This window comes from Oryctolagus cuniculus, chromosome 10 (assembly GCF_964237555.1).
Source record: "Oryctolagus cuniculus chromosome 10, mOryCun1.1, whole genome shotgun sequence".
Classification (NCBI taxonomy): Eukaryota; Metazoa; Chordata; class Mammalia; order Lagomorpha; family Leporidae; genus Oryctolagus; species Oryctolagus cuniculus.
The window spans coordinates 2777466-2797628 of NC_091441.1; the positions used below are offsets into that span (position 1 = coordinate 2777466).

General features: G+C 51.5%; 1 long non-coding RNA gene across 2 annotated transcripts; it reads left to right on the forward strand.

The window, feature by feature from the left end:
* The first annotated feature begins 1238 nt into the window (after positions 1–1238).
* Positions 1239–13843, forward strand: LOC138843938 (uncharacterized). Of its 2 annotated transcripts, none has more exons than XR_011379155.1 (2): positions 1239–3290; positions 5908–13843. It is a non-coding gene; the product is annotated as an uncharacterized lncRNA (long non-coding RNA). The 2 variants fall into 2 exon arrangements; XR_011379156.1 differs by having other exon boundaries at positions 7742–13843.
* The last annotated feature ends 6320 nt before the right edge of the window (positions 13844–20163 follow it).

The window sequence follows — 20163 nt, forward strand, 5'->3', positions numbered from 1 at the left end:
GTGGAGGATGGCCCAAGTGCTTGGGCCCTGCACCCCATGGGAGACCAGGAGAAGCACCTGGCTCCTGACTTCGGATCAGCGTGGTGCGCCGGCCGCAGCATGCCGGCGGTGGCGGCCACTGGAGGGTGAACCAACAGCAAAGGAAGACCTTTCTCCCTGTCTCTCTCTCTCACTGTCCACTCTGCCTGTCAAAAAAATAAATAAATAAATAAATAAAATAAAGTGCTTGTCCAAGGGACATGCAGTTGCCTGTCTGAACAAAGCCCGTTCCTGCCCTGTTTCGCGGGGAGCTGCCCTTGACCAGCGAGTGCACATGATTTGCAGGGCTGCTTCGTCCACTGTTGCCCCAGTCAAGAAGCAACCCACACATCCATCAACATAAATCAACTCTGGAATGCCCCACAGCGCGAGGCTGCTCAGAGAGAGGGACTGTGGGCACGTACCGCATGGGTGACCGTCCTGCGGTTGCTCCAAGCAAGAGGCACTGAACTCAAAAGTCCACCTACGAGAGACACAGCTGTTGAGCGGTGACTAGGGATCGGGGCTGGCCGAAGCGGTGCAGGGTGTGAACGGGGGCGGGGGGGTCCTGTGTCTGGATTCTGAAGCTGCTTCTAGGACTGCTTCCCTTTACAGAATCAATAGTCGTCACACGAGGTGGCAATACGTCTGATTGAAACTTGCAACGAGAGGAAGTAGCAGACCCCGTGTTCACCTTAGGAATTCCTGTTCGCGCCGTTGTTTTTGTGTGGTTAAGCAGCAGGCTGGTTTTGTGATAAGTTTATGCAGTTTCTCCCCAAATGCATCTCCTCCTGTCAGCAGTGCGTTTCCCATTCCCCACAGAGCCACCGTCAGCTCAGGGAAGGACTTCCATTAGACGGCTCTCACTCCTGTCAGTCTCCAGGGATCTTTTCACCATTACTTTGCAAATTAAAAGAATGAAGTAGACGTAATGGCTTTGACAAGACAGCAGCCTTAAATAACTGGGAATTTTATGAAACTCAGAACCCTGTGAGGCCATAAGCATTCCCATTTGTGGGTTTATTGCCTTTTTTCCTTTTATCATAGGTTTTCAAGCTTTACCACAACTTTATTCTGTACTGTGTCTCGAGTTTGCGTTTATCTCTGAACTAGTTTAAAAAATGTGAACAAAGACGTGTACCCGTGGGTAGCAGTGTGCGTCTTGTGAAGTGTGTGGATATTCCTTGTCCATTTGATTTCCTCTCATTCCATCTAGGGTTGGTCTAGAAACGTCTAACTTCAGAAGGAAGCAGAAACGCACACAGATGAGGCCAGTTCAAAAAGTTCGTGGAAAAGTGGAACTTAAAGATAAGTTTGTTTTGGTGCAAAACATGCTAGAAGTCCATGTGTAGGTATTTTATAATAAGCATTTCCATAGTTTCTGAAGACCCCAAACACTAAGACTTCACGGGTACCAAGCGGCAGGGAAACACTTGACCTTTACCGTGGACCCCGCACGCCTGTTCATTTCGCTTGGAGGCTGTGGCTTAGAGTGGCCTGGCTCCTGCTGGAGTTAGCGCATAGCGCGGCGTCTGTGTCTGAGCGAGGCGTAGCGAAGGGCGGTGGTCACGGGTGAACCAAGCAACAGCCATGCATTGCGGCCGTCCCTGTGCTCCAACTGCTGCCGCCCTCTGCGGGAGAAGAAAAAAATCAAGAACCGGGCCCTGCGTCGGCTCTTTCTGCAGAAGACACCCGGACGCAGTGGCCATCACGCCCTGCCTGCCTGAGTAGCTGGCTCTGGGTCCTGCAGGTGCAGACCGGGGCTGGGTGACAGCCCTGTGGGGGCCACCAGCACTGCCCGAAGAAAGCAGAGAGGAGCTCAAGCAACCCAGCCCAGTGAGCAAGCAGAACGGTTCTCTGGTCACCCCGGACGCCTCCGCAGCGCCCAGCGACACTCGGGCTGCTCCCCGGTCCCTTCCTCCTCCGTCTCTGTGGCTCTGTCTGTCTCTGTGGCTGTCACTGTGTCCGTCTCTGTGGCTCTGTCTGTCACTGTCGCTGTGTTTCTCTGTCTCTCTTTCTGAAGATTAAGCAACAGTACTGAAGCAGGGTGCACTGTTGGCCTCTCTGGCTGATGCACCTTGTGTAACTGTAGGGTTTAATTTTGCTTTACATTAATCAAACAACAATAAAAGCCATAAAAAAACCCTGCGAAGACGCATTTTAACTTAAGATCCAATGCTGAACGCCCAGGGATTTTGCCGATTGTCTTCTGCAGTGCCCCGTAAGAGGAATTAGATAGCAAGAGAAAGAAAGAAAAATGGAGCCACTGCTTTTTTGCAAAGGACGGGAGAAAACATACAATAAATTAAGGGTAGTGGGAGTGGAATCAAGGCCAGAGGTAAATGACGTTTAATTGTGTGAGCTGCTCTCCCCCTCCTGGTGGCTGCCAGCCGTGGCTGTTCCTGCACCTTCCTGTTTGCAGATGAAAGCGATGATGGCAGACACGTGCAGACACACAAAAGAACCTATTTGGACTGGCGTGTCAGCCCATCTTTATCAAATGTTGCACAGGTATATTCTGTCGCCATGCTTCATTACCCCAGAATGGCATGCCTGAAATGTTTGTCTCTTCTATAAACCCAGCAGCCTTCCAGCCAGGACGTCTGACAGGCCAATAGACGGCAGCTTCTCTCGCAGGCTAGCGTTTGGAAAGGCTGGGCAGTTAAGGCGAGAGAGGGAGAGCCCGGGCGGGAGACACAGATCGGGGGGAGGGAGGCAGAGAGAGGAGACAGCCAGGGAGAGGAAAACTTACTAAAAAACAAATACGCGTTGTGTGTGGCTTCTCCGTGTCTGGTAAAGAAATCGCACGGAAAGACGGCATCGTGGATCAGGATCATTTCCCCCGGGGCTGGGAGAAGTCTGACTTGGACGCCAGGTGGCTGATCTGACGTGGGAAGCTGGGAGCCCGAAGGCAGGAGGCAGGCGCCAGCCGCCAGAGTGGAGTTTGGTTTTATCAGAATTCCCCTCTTATCTTCCGGTGGCCTAGTGGGAAATCAATATTTTAATCCCGAGTGATACAGATTAAGTTCTCGGGAATTAGAATTGGGTAGGGCCAGTTTTTTAAAAATTTTATTTATTTATTTATTTATTTATTTATTTTATTTTGTTTATTTTTCCCCTCAGAGCAACTGTGATAATGACTTTTGCACGTCGGAGAAGGAGGCATGAAGATTTGGCCAAGCTGATGCCCGTCCCATGTCCGGCCTTTCCTCTGGGGGTGCTGCTGCCGGTCCACCCTGCGGCCACACGAGGCGCTGGCGGCACCCACAGCGGTGAATCCATGGGCAGGGAGGTCTGATTTCTTGAGTTTGCACGATCGTTGTGCCCCTGGTGGCCGCATCCTTAACCAGGACACTCGTTTGTTATCTAGAAAAGAAGGGACGCCAGTGTGTGATGGGTGGCCAGAGACCGCCACGCCACACGTGCAGGGTGGTCTTGGGGTGTTGGACTTGGTGCTGCGGGAGGTGCCTGGACAGGGTGTCCACCGATGTCCAGTCCAGGAGAGGCAGGCTCCGTGTGTGCTGGTCGGAGGTCAGGACGAGGACGTGTCCCTCAGGGCTTGGTCCGGGCCCTGAGATGACACCCGGCAAACACATGACCTTGGCAGTCCCATGCGGGAGCCGTCACTCTGAGTGGCACAGACAAGACCTGCAGAGCAACCGGCTCTTGCCAGTCAGGGTGAGGTCGGGTTTTGCTGCAGATCGAGCTGTGAGCGTATTTCAGGTTCCAGTCTTTCTGGATTTTGCAGTCGCGCGTAAGAACCTGCATCCCTGCGTGCCGCCTCCTGTCCGGGGTGAGATGGGAGGAGGGCTGCTCTCTGGGCGGCCGGCGAGACCTCCGAGGAACTGTCTGCGGTCTCTGACCGTGGGGCACGAGTCTGCTCCTCAGCCCCCCCGCCCCCCATCTGCCCGGGCAACTTTGCCGCCACCTGTACTGTCATCGCTCGCTCCTGCCCCAGACAAGTCCTCCACCAGCTGGGAACTTGGAGCCCCAGACCCACCGCGGTTCCAGCACGGTCCCTCACTGCTCCTGGCTTCGGCTTTGTGACCGGAAGTTCCCACCAAGCTTCAGTGGTCTTGAGTCGCTTCCCCAACCTGAGCCAGCCTGTCTTACTAATTTCTTTTCTCAAGAGCCGAAAATGGCTGATACGCGTCTGTGTGCGGGTTGTGCACGTACGTGTGTTTCCACCACGCTGAATACAGTGGAGGCGTCGCACCCTGCTGGATGGCAGCCTGGGTGTGGCGTCTCGGCCCATCGGGAAACACCGTGGCAGGGACCCATCAAAGAAGCCCACACACCCGGACCCCGGGGCTTCCCGGGCTAGAAGCCTGCGTCACACCACGCCCTGGACAGTGAGCATCTGGGGAGCGTCGTTAAACTCTTCCGTGTCAACAACCAGAAACGCTGGTGCGGGGTAGCCTGTGGCTGGGTGGAGCTCGCGGGGGGCTGCGGCAGACACGGTAAACAGGGACCTGTCCCGTGCTCAGTGGAGAGGAGTAGTGGTGGGTTTCAAATCTTGTAGAACGAAGATTTGGGGCGGCTTTGTGTCGCACTGTGGCACAGGAATCGGGCGAGAGCTGAGCCTTGGCCGTGGACTGTGTCTGTCCAGGAGGACCCCCCTCCATGGAGGACGGGCGTGGTGGGGGTGGCGGCCCTGGTGTCCCCAGGGGCACAGCTGGGCTCAGGCTCCGCCCACCTTCATCTGCACAGTCAGGGCGCTCTGCGACCTGATGGATCCGTTTTGGGCAGGAAGCGCACATGGGGACGCCACTTTCCCCTGGTGATGTCATCCCTCCCTTTGTCCTGACCCAACCACCCCGCTGGTCACTGTCTCCTCCCCTCTCCAGGCGCTGGCCTGCAAACTCTTGGGCGAGGCAGGGGAGAAACAGAATGCTTGTTATTTCAGGGATCAGAGAAAAAGCAACACCGTGCAGGGGTGATCGATATTATTATAAGCAGGTGTAGCTCAGGGCAGGTGAGGTGTGTGTTAATGAGGCGCCACCTCCTGCTTCTGACAGATGACTGTCATTGTTCAAGCGCTGCCATTGGCGTGATGGATGGCTGGGTCACCCTGCCCCGCAGTTGGAGGCACCGGCTTCTCTCTGCTGTGGCTGTCTCTAATCTGCTGACCTGACAGTGACCCAGCAGAGGCGGAGCTGAAATTAACATGCGTTTTGAGGGGAGGAAGGGACTGTTGGAAGCAGAGGGGAAGAAAATAGTTTGGCGCAGCAGAAAGGCGAGTTCTGCGGGAAGTCCCCGCGGGGCTGGAGGCAAGCAGCTTCTAATAAACATGGAAAACAGATGTGGATGCCGCGCAGGCCGGGGCCGTGCGGCCCAGCGCGAAGGACACGGGGGTTTTCTCGGGATGCGCAGAGCAGGGCGCCCCGCGGAGCGGCCTGGTGGTCGGGCTCGCCCAGCATCCAGACGGCAGACGGGCAGGCGTTTGCCAGGCACTATTTTGCCTTCACCCAGATCTCTTTTGAAAAAGGTTTTTTTTTTTTTTTTTTTTTTTTTGGTTGTGCACTAATTTAGAAACGTAGCACATCACAGACTGTTGTAGCTACAAGTCCCGAGTAATTTCATTTCGCTTCTGGGTGTCTCCCTTGCGGCCGGGAGACCGTCTGGGAGCGTGTGGGACCTACGCGGGCAGGTAGCAGCAGCTTGGGATGGAACAGCTACTCTGGGTGCTTCCTCTCAGCCTGCCCTGTCCCACGCGCTCTCCCTAACTTCCACACGGTGTGTGTGTGTGGGGGGGTCTGTTTCCATGGCAGAGGTAATCAGCGGACGTGAGTACTTTGGAAGAAAGAAAGCGACTGTGATGTCAGGATTTCGTGGGCCTCTGAGCGTCATCGCTGCTCAGGTGGTCACCCACCCGTCTCGGGTTCGCAGGTGAACCTGGCGCTGGATTTCCGTGCGCAGGAAGGAGGCAGGGATCTTCATCGGAGAAACCTCGCAGCCTCTCTGTGCAAGACAAACTCTCAACAATGCACCCAGGACCGAAGCATTTTAACCAGAAGAGATGGAGCCCCGCTGGCCTCTTACGGAGGGAACGTACTCCCCTCCACCAGCAAGAGGAAGGAGGTGCCGGCTGCCTGCGGTAGGCTTACTGCGGCGATGTGGCGCCACGGGCAGCTTTCTTTCTTTTTTTTTTCTTTCTTTTTTTTTCTTTTCTTTCTTTTTTTTTTTTTTTGACAGGCAGAGTGGACAGTGAGAGAGAGAGAGAGAGAGAGAAAGGTCTTCCTTTGCCGTTGGTTCACCCTCCAATGTCCGCTGCGGCCGGCGCACCGCGCTGATGTGATGGCAGGAGCCAGGTGCCTCTCCTGGTCTCCCATGGGGTGCAGGGCCCAAGGACTTGGGCCATCCTCCACTGCACTCCCGGGCCACAGCAGAGAGCTGGCCTGGAAGAGGGGCAACCGGGACAGAATCCGGTACCCCGACCGGGACTAGAACCCGGTGTGCCGGCGCCGCTAGGCGGAGGATTAGCCTAGTGAGCCGCGGCGCCGGCAGGGGGCAGCTTTCTTTGAAGTGGTCCACGCGTGGGCCACGTTCCAGGTCACATCCCTTTGGAGATGAGCATCGCTCAAGGCGAGGACTGTGGAACTCAGCTGGTCCACGTCTGGTGTGTGATCGGCTCTTTAAATCTTGCCTTTTGCAGGTTCTGACACAGCAGTGACTTCAAGCAATTTAAACATTTTCCAGGAAAGCGTAGTGGAATTATGAACATCGATATAATTCAGGTCAGACGTCAGGGAAAGGCCCTTGCTGGACTTGGTCATTTCCAGACTTGGTCCCGCGACAGAAGGACAGACTGCATTCGCATGTTTGGCGACGCTGTCAGGGTTACAGGCACGTGTGAGAATCTGGCGGTGGGGCTGCCCGTGACCCTGGAGGGCACTGTGGTGTGCGCGAGTTCCAGACATCATTCAGCAGGCGTCGAGGACCCGCTCTGTCCCGGGCTCTGACTGTCCACATCCACCCGTAGGCTCCTGGACACTCCGCCTGGTGGACAGACAGGTGCCAGCTATTGCGGCGGCGTGTTGAGGCTGAAGGAGAGTGGGGTGCGGTGGAAGCCCGCTGGGGCCTTGTGTGCGTCCCCTCTTTCCTGGGCTGTGGCCTCAGAGGCTGGGCGGGACCTGCTGCTTGTGGTGGGCAGCGTGCTGCACTCCGGCGAAGACCACAGGAAACCATTTGTAATTAATGAGCGGCCGTGGTGGAGGGGCCTTGCCACTCCTGGATTAGAAATGCAATCGGACGCTTGAGAATTCAAATTGGGAGTGAGCGTGGGGCCGGGCCGTGGTGTGGAGTGTGTCATCTATTTGCGTTTGGGCCGGGAGCTGACTTTTTTCATTTCGGGGACAAGCCACTTAATCACATGTGAGGGGGAAGTGGTGACTGGCGAGGCGAGGGTGCGTGCGGGAACAATGAGCCCAGGCTATCTTTCCTGACGGCGTGGCCTTGCTTGTTCAGACTGATCCTTGATGCATAGGCTCAGAGGAGAAACCTCAAGATACGAGAGAATGAATCTGTCAGATCCATTTTTCTTCTTTTTCTTGAGGGTGAATTTATTTTTCATGTTTTGAAAGGAGTGTGTGACCACGTCGCCACCAAGTCCTTTTTCCCCTGGAATCATATTTCCATTTTCATTTCTAACAAAGCACATATTTAGGTCTCAGTATCTCATTGGTCCATCTTTCTCTGTCCTAACAGTCCCTTTGCATTTCAGACTTTATGCCAAAGAGAGAAATGTTGTGAATGCGGCTCGTAATGATGATGGATCACCGCGGGAGGCAGCGTGGCCGGCGAGTTGGCCCCGGCACCCGAGCCCGCCGTGGTGCCGACTTGGGTCTGAATTATGGCGCACGTGAATTTTGGAATCTTTTCTGCTCCTAGGACAATGGATGTGCTTTGTTAGAAGACCAGGAACACTGGGCGAGAAGAAGATTGTGCAGAAGCGGAAGCGCAGCCTCGTGGGGGCCTGGCCACGCTCTGGCCGGCACTCAGGCGCCTGGAAGGTCTTGCAGACCAGGAGGGAGTCAGGAGAGGGTTCTCCGGTGCTGGCACCGGGACCTCCCGCAGACCATGCGGTGCTGGGCCTGGGCCTCTGAGGTTTGCTGGGGAGAACGGCACAGTCCCCCCGCCCCCCGAGGGAGGGGCATGGCCTGGTGTCTCCGCCCAGCGTGTGGGGACGCTTGGCAGCTTCTCTCTGCCCCTCCGATAACAGCGTCGGACACTGTTCCCCCTTCGCTTTAACCCTTGTTGGGAAACAGCCTCCCTGGGGTGAGCTCCTCTAACACGTGACTGCTCACAGGGAGGGAGTGTGGGCGCCTGCAGTGCGGCCCGCCGTCCACCGTGAGACCCCCTCTCCCACGGTGCTCACCTCCATCTCTGCCTGTCCCCAGGGACGCCGTCCCTTGAGCAGCCCTCTCCCGGCTTCTGCACGTGTGTCTGTCCTCCCCCTGGCTAACACTGACGGGGAGAAAAGGACTGATCCACCACCCAGGAAGCCCACTCTCGTTGCTTTCTAGGTAATGGATTGGAAGGGATTGGATCTGAAGATCAGGGGACGCCCGGGAGCCCTCTGAAGCCGTCTGCTGGCAGACGGTGGTAGAACAGAAGATGGACTGTGGGGGGCGGACGTGGGCCGACTGCACGGGCGTTGGGGTGGAGTTGACCCTGGGTGGTTGACTGGAAGGGCCCTGGGAAGCGAGGGGAGACTGCGTGCCGCCCTTGCTGACTCTGCCCTGCCTGTGGATGCAGAAACGGCCCCAGCGCTGGGGTTCCGACTGCTGTCCTGCAACTGCCGGCCGGACTCGTCCCTCCGCCTCCAGCTCTGCCGCTGGCCGGTGCTTGGTGGCACCAGCAGTCACCTGCCCCGTCCTCGGCTCTCACCCCTTGAATTCGCACGTCCCAGTCAATGAAGCGCTCACAACCCACCGCGTCCTATTGCTTGAAAAGCTTCCCTTCCCAACACCATTGCCACCTTGTTCATTTTCCTCTCCCTTCTCCCCTCTTGAAATGGCCTTTTCACAAATTAAACCCTTTCTTTTATAATAACGGTCGGTATCCAGTTGTAAGAAATGGTGCAGTGAAATCCTCTTACTGCGTAGTGCAGTTCCTCCCGCCGTAAGATCTTGCAGAACGACCGCCCAGTAGCAGACCCGGAGGCTGATATTCCTGCACGCACACGCCTTCATCCGACTCCCCGTGGACGTGTGCGCATTTGTGAGCACGGGCGTGCTGAGCTTTCTGTGATGTCATTACACGTGTGTCCATCGCCGCAGGTGACTAGATCAGTTCTGTCACCATGAGTTTCCATGTCACCGCCACCCCACCCTAAGCCCTACCTTTTTACTTTTAAGATTTATTTTTTATTTATTTGAAAGGCACAGTTACAGAGAGAGGTAGAGACACACACAGAGAGGTCTTCTATCCGCTGGTTCACTCCCCCAATTGGCTGCAACGGTCGGAGCTGTGCCGATCTGAAGCCAGGAGCCAGGAGCGTCTTCTGGGTCTCCCACGCAGGTGCAGGGGCCCAGGCACTTGGGCCATCTTCCACAGCTTTCCCAGGTGCATTAGCAGGGAGCTGGATAGGAAGTGGAGCAGCCAGGACTTGAACCGGTGCCCGTAAGGGGGTTTAACCTGCTGAGCCACAGTGCTGGCTCAGCCCTAACCTTAGCAAGCGCTACCCAGGTCTCCATTTCTGTAATTTGTCCTGTTTAGGACTGGTGTACAAACAGAACCCGCATCTCCTCGATTGGCTTTTTCCTCTAACAGAAACTTCCTGAAAATCTGCATGAGCACGCATCGTTCTGTGGCTGAGTGGTGCTCACGGCGTGGCTGTCCTGTGGCTGACTTGCTGGAGAACAACGACTGTGTGTCGACCTGTGTGTTGACTTGTTGTCTCGGCTTTGGCCGCTGTGCACAAAGCTGTCCTGAAGACTCCGGTGAGCGACTTCTCGTTGCCCTGGGCGGAAGGCTGCCGGGTCCCATGGCCCTGTAGGTCAGTTTTTCTAGAAACCATGAGGGATTTCCAGAGTCTCCACCGTTTTCCGTTCCTACCAGCAGCGAGCAACGTGTGAGGCTTTCGGTTCCTGTGCATCCTGGCCGGAATTTGCTGGGGTGTTGGTGTTTCCAGTCTGCTTTGAGCCCTGCCACTTCTGATCAGGGATGGGTGGCTCATGTGGTTTAAGCTGCGTTTCCTCCGCGGCTTGTGGGGTTGAGCCTCGTTCCACCCGTGAGCCCCTATCTGCTGTGACTGCCGTGTGCTGGTCAGATCGTTTGCTGCTTGCAAACTCTTTTGCTGAGTTTTGAAAACTCTACATGGTCTGGATACTAGACGGGATAGATATGTGACTGGCAAATATGTACTCTCAGACTGCAAACTGTCTTTCCCTCCTCCAAATGGGATCTTCTAAAGAGTAAAGTTTGTAAAATTTTGAGCAGGTCCAATTTGTCAGTGTTCCCTCTAATGGACTGAGCTTTGGGCAAGTTCAAGAACTCCCCTACACATAAATTCTGAAAATGTCTACCTTTTTACAAAAGACCTAGAGTTTTATGCTTTACTTTTTTTTTTTTTTTTGACAGGCAGAGTGGATAGTGAGAGAGAGAGAGAGAGAGAGAGAGAGAGAGAGAAAGGTCTTCCTTTGCCATTGGTTCACCCTCCAATGGCTGCTGCGGCTGGCGCACTGCGCTGATCCGATGGCAGGAGCCAGGTGCTTCTCCTTTTCTCCCATGGGGTGCAGGGCCCAAGGACTTGGGCCATCCTCCACTGCACTCCTGGGCCACAGCAGAGAGCTGGCCTGGAAGAGGGGCAACTGGGACAGAATCCGGTACCCCGACCGGGACTAGAACCGGGTGTGCCGGCGCCGCTAGGCGGAGGATTAGCCTAGTGAGCCGTGGCGCCTGCCCTATGCTTTACTTTTAAGTCCGCATTTATTTTTGAAGGAGTTTCACTCCACATCAGGCTTAGACTGAGCTTTAGTTTTGGACCTGTGCGTGTCCACCTGCTTACCACAACTTCCTGAAGGGGCTATTCTTCTTTCATTGCACTGGTTGTAGTTTTGTCAAAAAAAATCAGTGGGCACATTAGTGCATAAGTAGTTATGTGTTGTCTATTTTATTTCATTGATTGATGTGTCTATCTCCTGGCACAGTCTATACCACAGTCCTTGATTACTGTACCTGCACCATAAGTCTTAGTACTGGGTTAACTAATTTCCCTTACTTTATTTTTTTTTTTGCAAGATTGTTTCTGCTATTTTAGAGCCTGTATCTTTCCATATTAATTTTAGAATAAATCTGTCTGTGCCTACACGACACCTTGCTGGGATTTTGATAATAACTGTACTTAACCTATGGTTAATTTGGGAGAAACAGACATCTTATTATGTTAAATCTTCTATTATGTATGCTTAGGTCTTCTGTGATTTCTTTATGTGTGCACTAAAACTTTTTTTTTTTTTTTTTTTTTTTGGACAGGCAGAGTTAGATAGTGAGAGAGAGAGACAGAGAGAAAGGTCTTCCCTCCGTTGGTTCACCCCACAGATGGCTGCTACGGCTGGCGTGCTGTGCCAATCCAAAGCCAGGAGCCAGGTGCTTCTCCTGGTCTCCCATAGGGTGCAGGGCCCAAGCACCTTGGCCATCCTCCACTGCCTTCCCGGGCCACAGCAGAGAGCTGGCCTGGAAGAGGGACAACCAGGACAGAATCCAGCGCCCCAACTGGGACTGGAACCCGGGGTTAAACTTTTAGTACGTGGATCCTATATGTATTAAGTTCATACCTACATATTTCATTTTCTTGGGGTTGATTGAAATTGATATTATGCTTTGAATTTTCACTTCCAAATGTTCATTGTTAGCATCTCAAAGTTTCACTTGTATGTGTATGCTGAGCTTGTATTCTACAGACTTTCTGAAATTACCTTTTAGCTCCAGGAGTTTTCTTGTTGATTCTTTGTGAGTGTGTATGGGGAAAGTAATTAATTCTTAAATAGGGATGATTTTGTCCCATCCCTTCTATCTCCAGGTTTTTGTGTATTTTTCTTACCGTGTTGCTGTTGTAAGGATTTCTAATGACACGTTGCGTAAGGGAATGAGTAGGTATCTTCGCCTTGTTCTTGACCCTAGAAGAACGCCATTGAGTCTTTCATCAGCAAATATGATATATATATTTTATTTTGACATATTCTTTATCTAGATGACGAGGTTCCCATGTGTTTCTAGGTTTCAGAGAACTATTTAAAAACCGTAAGTTCAGAGAATATTTCTGTGTGATTTCAATTAGCATAGTCATGATGAAGAAGGTGGATTAGAAATGAAGGAGATGTGGGCCCCTGCATCCACATGAGAGACCCAGAAGCAGCTCCTGGCTTCTGGCTTTGGATCAGCCCAGCTCTGCCCGATGCGGCCATTTGGGGAGCAAGCCAGTGGATGGAAGACCGCTCTCTGTCTCTCCCTCTCTCTATCTCTTAACTCTCTCAAATAAACAAATAAATCTTAAAAAAAATGAAGGAGATTATTAAGAGTCAAGAGACAAGGCAAGAGAACTGTCAGTGTTCCATTAACCAGGGTGGCCAGCACTGAAAACATTGCATGTAGTGGGTGTCCGATATCAAACGGTCAAGCCAGTATTGGGCATCTTAACTCTAAGATCTTTGAAACGTTTCTCATGGCTTTCTTGAAGTTAAGAACTCTAGGTAGAGAGCTCAGATTTGGGTGGATCAAGGCCACAGAATTCCAAGGGAGCTCAGAGATAGCCCCAGGAGGGTAGACCTTGATGACTCAGGACCGTGAGTCCTGTGTCGTTGCCACGATGGGGAGTCCAAGGCAGAAGAGACGCACCCACTACACAACGGCGACAGATCATCAGTAACACCCAAATCTGGCCCGCGGTGGGGCCTTGCTAAGACAGGGAAGAGAATAGTTTTGGAATGTAGGAATACTTGAGCCAAGATGTGTTGAAGCGTAAGTGTATGTAATTAATTACATAGTATACCATTTTCAAGAATGCCAGGATTATGTGTTGTTCTTCAAATATCCTTTATTAAAACGGTCCCACAAGAAGCTCATGAAGTCCACGAAGCTGCTCAGGTCTCTTGTAGGCACTGCCTCCCTGGGCTGGCTCGGGCAGTCCTCCCTGAGCCATATTTCATCTGAGCGAATCAGTCTGATACTGCTACACATCCTAACACTGGGAATTAATTCTCCTGCAAGATATTTTAGATTCAACTAAATCATATGGAATTCAAATCTTAAGAAAGGACAATGATTTTCTTTAAAAATACATATACATAGTGTCTCTGAACATGATGGCCTTAGGGCTCAAAGTTAAATTAATATTGGTATTGGCAATGGTGAAATGCAATGTTGGGACTGCAGATAGGTGTAATATTTCTGAAGGGAAATGTACCAATAGATAACAGCCTTAAAAATCTTCATATATATCATTCCCATAATACTTCTAAGAGTTTATTTTAAGGCAAGTTTCAGAGATTGTCTTTGAAAAATTGCTGGTAATTTATTTGATAAACTGGAAACTCTGTTCATAATTTTTTGTGGAAAGGAGCTTGAATTTAATAGAGAGGTCCATTCCTTATTTTTATATCTCAGTCTTTCTCATGATCTTGTTGGAAGTGGGAGGACAGAGGGCAGGATGGGAAGAGAGGCCCTTGGCCTGGGAGGAGCTGGCGGGGGAGGGCGCTCCCTTCCCTCCCTGGGCGGGCGGGGGCCCTGGGCTCTCTCGCTCTCCCCTTCTCAACCTCCACTCCCTCCTTTCATCTTTTTTATTCCTTTTTAATAAATTGTTTCAACCTAAACAGAATAAAAACTTGACAATGCTTTTTTATTTTGAGTAGGATACAGATACACACTGCTGGTCACAAAGTGATTCGGTCATATTTTAAAAGCTGTAAACACAGCATTGCACACATCACGACACTTGCAAATGTTCGAATTAAGGAAGGTTTAACCCCTGGACAAGTTCCTGGGTTTAGCACGCTGGCTCTTCTAGGGGATAAATGCAGGCTGGTCTGGGGAGTCCTGGCCCTGGGGAAGTGTGCTTGCTGTCACAGTTGTCACTGGATTAGGGGAGCCTCGCACTGTTGCCACGCAATCTGCTCTAAGACGCGATGCTGGTCGAGGCTGAGTTTCCTAGAAAACACTCTCAAAGCTTTGACGCGGGCACAGGGCTGTTGCCATCATTGATGGGATTTGGGGGTGGCTGGGCCGATGACGATGCAGGTTGCCTCAATTACAGGGTGGATTCCATCTCTCCCCCACGGCATCTCTTTTTCAGTTTCTCCCCTGAAGGCAGCCTTCAGAATTCCTTCAGTTGTATCAAATTATATCCTCTGTACAAAGCTGCAACCTCTGAATTCAGCTCACAAGAGCCAGGAGATTCGGGGTGAAGCCAGGGACTCCTGCTTGAGCTCTGGCCTCAGCCGGGGCACAGGTCCAGGGAGAAACGGGGTGCCCAGGAGAGAATGCAGGCCGAGCACCTCTTGGATTTTGTGACCTTGGCTCTGATCGCAGTTGCTTTAGGGAATTTTAAGTTAAGCCCCTGGGGGAGCCTGGTGGAAATTTGTCCCGGTTTTGATTCTGGAGATTTCAGAGATTCGGGGGCTGACCCATGAAGGAGCACTGTGGGTTCAGGTGCCACATCAAGGAATGCGGCTCACCTGTTCTCTCACCTGGACACAGGGATGCACAAAAAACATCCTGGTCTACAGTGCTGTCTGAAGTCTGTCTTCCAGCACCTGCAGTGCCAGCGCTTCTAAAGTAAGATCGTCCCCCCATGGTGTTAATAACATACAGTATTTTTATTTTATTTTATTTTATTTTATTTTTTGTGACAGGCAGAGTGGACAGTGAGACAGAGAGACAGAGAGGAAGCTCTTCCTTTGCCATTGGTTCACCCTCCAATGGCCGCCGCAGCCGGCGCGCTGTGGCCGGCGCACAGCGCTGATCCGAAGGCAGGAGCCAGGTGCTTCTCCTGGTTTCCCATGGGGTGCAGGGCCCAAGCACTTGGGCCATCCTCCACTGCACTCCCTGGCCACAGCAGAGAGCTGACCTGGAAGAGGGGCAACCGGGACAGAATCCAGCGCCCCGACTGGGACTAGAACCCGGTGTGCCGGTGCCGCAAGGCGGAGGATTAGCCTAGTGAGCCGCGGCGCCGGCCCTAATATACAGTCTTGTAGGAACTCTGAAACACAGAAATATGTGACAGGGAAATAAAATTCTCTCATAGCCATGTTGTATTACATGAAAGGTGGTATTTAATTGCTTTTCCCTTCTCTAATTATTAAGGAGCAATTTTCCACAAGTTTAAGATTAATTACATATAGCATTTTTTAAAGGTTTATTTATTTACTTGAAAGAGCTACACAGAGAGAGGAGAGGCAGAGAGAGAGAGAGAGAGAGAGAGAGAGAGAGGTCTTCTGTCCGATGGTTCACTCCCCAGATGGCCGCTCCGGCCGGAGCTGCACTGATCTGAAGCTGGGAGCCAGGAGCTTCCTCCAGGTCTCCCACACAGAAGCAGGGGCCCAAGGACTTGGGCCGTCCTCCACTGCCCTCCCAGTCCATAGCAGAGAGCTGGATTGGAAGAGGAGCAGCCAGGACTCGAACCAGCACCCACATGAGATGCCAGCTCCCCAGCAAGGGCATTAACCCACTGCACCACAGCGCCGGCCCACATATAGCACTGCCATAGTTTTCTGTTGAATTTTGTGTTCGTCCTTTTCTCATTTTTCTGACAGATCATTAAGTGTCCTCTTGGGAAATGCTCTGTCAGGGACAGTGACATCAGAAGGTGACAGGATAGCTCTGGCAGCCATTCACAGACAAGCATGTGGAGCTCTGTGCTCCAGCTAGGAGGCTGTGACATCCTGGAGGAGTGCGAGACCCGCGAGGGCTGTGCGGAGATGGTGCGTCTGCGGCCAAGTGGCAAATGCACCAACCTCAGCCAGTATCCAGGCCCAGAAACCATCAGTTACAATCCCATGTGGGCTCAGTTACAGTCCCATGTGGACTCAGTTACAGTCCCATGTGGGCTCAGTTACAGTCCCACTGTGGGTTCAGTTACAGTCCCACTGTGGGCTCAGTTACAGTCCCACTGTGGACTCAGTTACAGTCCCACTGTGGGCTCAGTTACAGTCCCACTGGGCCTGGGTCCTGCCACCATCCGTCAGCAACCTTGGAAAGTCACATCCTCCCACACCTGGGGGTCGCAGGTCGGCTGACTTTTTCCCTTGCTGTGGACTCTGAACTGGCCCACAGATTTGGTCCAGGCTCTCCCAGCTGTGGACTCAGAGGAGTCCTGTGTACGCAGGGCCTCCACCAGAGGCAGGAGGCAGGCCTGTGTGCCTGGAGGCTGTGTACACAGGGCCTCCACCAGAGGCAGGAGGCAGGAGGCAGGCCTGTGTGCCTGGAGGCTGTGTTCACAGGGCCTCCACCAGAGACATGTGTCTACCTGGAGGCAGGCCAGCTGCTCTTGGCCTGACCATGGCCTCAGAGATGCCCCTGTAGTTCAGTTCCAGCCCGTCTCAGCCTCAGTTTTGGAGCAGGTTTGCTCACTCATCACCACCAGAAGACTTGTTTTTGCTCATGCCAGCTTTGGTTGAACTGCAGATCCTGCAGTTACCACAAGACTTGGTTCCAGCTGTAGTCTGGGGTTAGTCCTTCCTACCCAGCGAGCCAATGGGAGCCTTTGCGAGGAGCAGAGGAGCCACACCCATCACAACAGGTCTGCCGTGTGTGGACCCAACAGTGGACCCCGAAGCTGATTGCTGGCTCAACAGCAGCCCTGTGACCCTAGTCCTTTCAGGGACCACAGAATCCACGCCAGCACAAGCCCCTGGTAACAGGCCCGCCAACCCTGCGTTCCTGTAGGCATGACCTGCCTCCAGACCCTTTTTACTGCATCCTAAAGGCAGTATCATCAACCCAGGCACCTGATCTTTAAAATCAGTCTAAGACTGGAAGAGGCATCTGCTCCTTCAGATTTAAAGACAGCAGTGCAAGCCTACATGGACCATGAGTAATCAGGTCCTCACGCCGCCTGCACACCAACTAATAAAGCTCAAATAATCAGCCTGAAATAATGGAAGATCTATGAGCTGCTTGACATAGAATTCAAAATGAACGTTGGGCAGGCACTAGGGAAAGTTGCTAAATCACTGTTCGGACACCTGCGTCCATGCTGGAGTGTCCAGTACGACTCCTGGCTGTGTCCCTGATTCCAACTTCCTGTCAGTGCACGTGCTGGGGGCTGCAGTGGCCACTCAGGAGGTGAATTCTCTGCCACCCACATGGACATTCAGATGGAGTCCTGAGTTTCTGGCTTCAGCCTGGCTCAGCCCTTGCTGTTTGTTTTTTGGGGAATGAACCAGCAAATGGAAACTATCTGTCTATCTCAGTCTCTGACTCTTTGTCAAATAAAAATAAATAAACATAATTAAAGTAATTACTTTAAAGAAGCCTGACAAAATTCAACAGGACAAAGAGAACCAAGTGAAATAATGAAAATATTACATGGACAAAAGTTACAATCATAATAACAAGATAGACACCATAATAAAGAACTAAACAGAAATCCTGGAGCTGAAGAATACAAGGACAGAAATGAAAAACTCAATAGGGAGCCTCAAAAGCCAACTTGGTCAAGCAGAACAGTATCAGTGAAGCTGAGGGCAGGATCACTAGAAATCAGTGAGTTTGGGAACAGGAAGAACAAGGCTGCAAGAGGAAACAGCACACAAGGCCTGTGTGATGAACACCACAGAAGGAGAAAGGAGGAAAAGAAGGGAGGTGGGAAACTTATCTTTAAAAACATTAGCTAACGTTTTTCTAAATATTGCCCAGCATTTGGACATCCAGATTCATGGGAGTTCAGAGGACCCAGAACAAGAAGATCAATTTAAGATTAATTTCAGACACGTTCTAATCATATTGTCAAATGTGAAAAACAGAGAGGTTTTAAAAGCAACAAGAATGCCTTCTTATATACGAGAGAATTGCTATAAGGCAATCAGTGGATTTTCCAGCAGACATATTTTAGTGAGGAGTGAGTGTGAAGGGTGGTACAAAGGTACTTGAGAAAGTCCGTGGAGGTTCACGGAACTGTCACGGTGCAGTGAGGCTGGTATCCCGTAGGAGCACCAGTTCGAGTTCCAGCTGCTTCACTTTCAGTCCAGTTCCCTGCTAATGCACCTGGGAATGCAGTGGAAGATGGTGCAGGTGCTTAGGGCCCTTCTACCCATGTGGGAGCCCTGGATGGTGTTCCAGGCTGCTGGCTTTGGCTTGGTACAGCCTGGGGCATTGTGATCATCTGGGGAATGAACCAGTGAATGGAAGATCTTTCTTGCTTTCTTTCCCACTTTCTCTGTTACTCTGCCTTTCAAATAAACAAAAATAAATTTTAAAAAAATTTCATGGAAAAATAGAACTGAAAAGAACTGTCAAATTCAGAATGCTCTAAAACTGTATTTATCTCTACTATGAAATTTAAAAGAAAAAAGTATTAAAATTATCACTAAAATATTTGCTAATGGACACACAACATAAAAAGATTTGAAGGCTGATGTTCATAGCATAACGCATTGTAAGGGGAAAAATATAGGTAAGGGGGTAAAAAATGTAGTGTTTTTGTGTGTGATTGAGATAAAACGTTATCAGCTTAACATAGACTGTTACAAATATAAAATGGTTTATGTAAGCCTTATGATCACACAAAGGAAAAGCTTCTGGTAGGTACAGACAGAGAAAGGAATCGACGCCTACCACCATAAAAACCCAACACAACAAGAGGCACAGTCGTAGAAGAGGGAAGGATAACAGCAGCCGTAAAACCGTAAAAAATGAGCACAATGGCTACAAGCCGTCCTCAAGCCCTTCCCTAGCAATGGGCATGGAGGAATCCCATGGACAGACAAACAGTGACTGAAGGGAGAAAAATCAGAACAATGTCCTGCCTAGCAGAGATGGGACTTAAGGAGTGCAGCCAAAGTCATCTGAGGAGGGAGGTTTACAACAATCAATACTGGCTGGCGCCATGGCTCACTAGGCTAATCCTCCGCCTTGCGGCACCGGCACACCACGTTCTAGTCCCGGTTGGGGCGCCGGATTTTGTCCCAGTTGCCCCTCTTCCAGGCCAGCTCTCTGCTGTGGCCAGGGAGTGCAGTGGGCCCTGCACCCCATGGGAGACCAGGAGAAGCACCTGGCTCCTGCCTTCGGATCAGCGCAGTGCGCCGGCCAAAGCGGCCATTGGAGGGTGAACCAATGGCAAAGGAAGACCTTTCTCTCTGTCTCTCTCCACTGTCCACTCTGCCTGTAAAACAAAAACAAAAACAAACAAACAAATAAACAAAAAAAAAAACAATCAATACTTGCGAGAAAAGATAGATCCCAAGTAGCCGACTTTACATCTCAAGGATCTAGAAGAATATACTACACTCATGGTTGGCAGAAAGAAAGAAACAATAATTAGAGCAGAAACACTGGATAAAACACTACTAAAACCCGGAGTTATATTTTTGGGAAGGTAAGTAAAGTTGATGAACTCCAACTCGATGAGTCAGGGAAGAAGAGAATGGACTCGGATGAGTCACACATGGAAGGTCAGTTACAGCTGACACTACCAGGCCCCTGCATATCAGCTTGATAACCCGGAAGGAACGCGTGAGTTCCAGACACAACCTGCCTCATCTGCACCATGAAGAAACACATACTCTGAACAGTAAGCAGTGAGACTGAACCAGTGACCAAAACCTCTGACAAAGCAAAACCCAGGCCCGAGGGCTCCACAGGTGAGTTCTATCGAGTATGAATGCGAATACGTCTCAGGCTCTTGCAAGGAAGTGAAGAGAGGGGAACATCTCTAAGCTCGTTAAGAGGCCTCCCACCAAACCCAGGTAGGAACAGGTAGGCACAGTAGCGGAACAGAACACGGCAGGCCAATTTCTCTGAAGAACTTAAATGCAAAACGTCTTGACAAAATACTAGCAAGCCAAACTCAACAAAAACATTTAAAAGGTTATATGACGTGACTGAGTGAGATTTGTCTCTGGGAAGAAAGGATGCTTCAACACACACAGATTAATAAATGTGATATTCCACATGACCAGTAGGAGATGTGGGCGTCCCAGCCAGCAC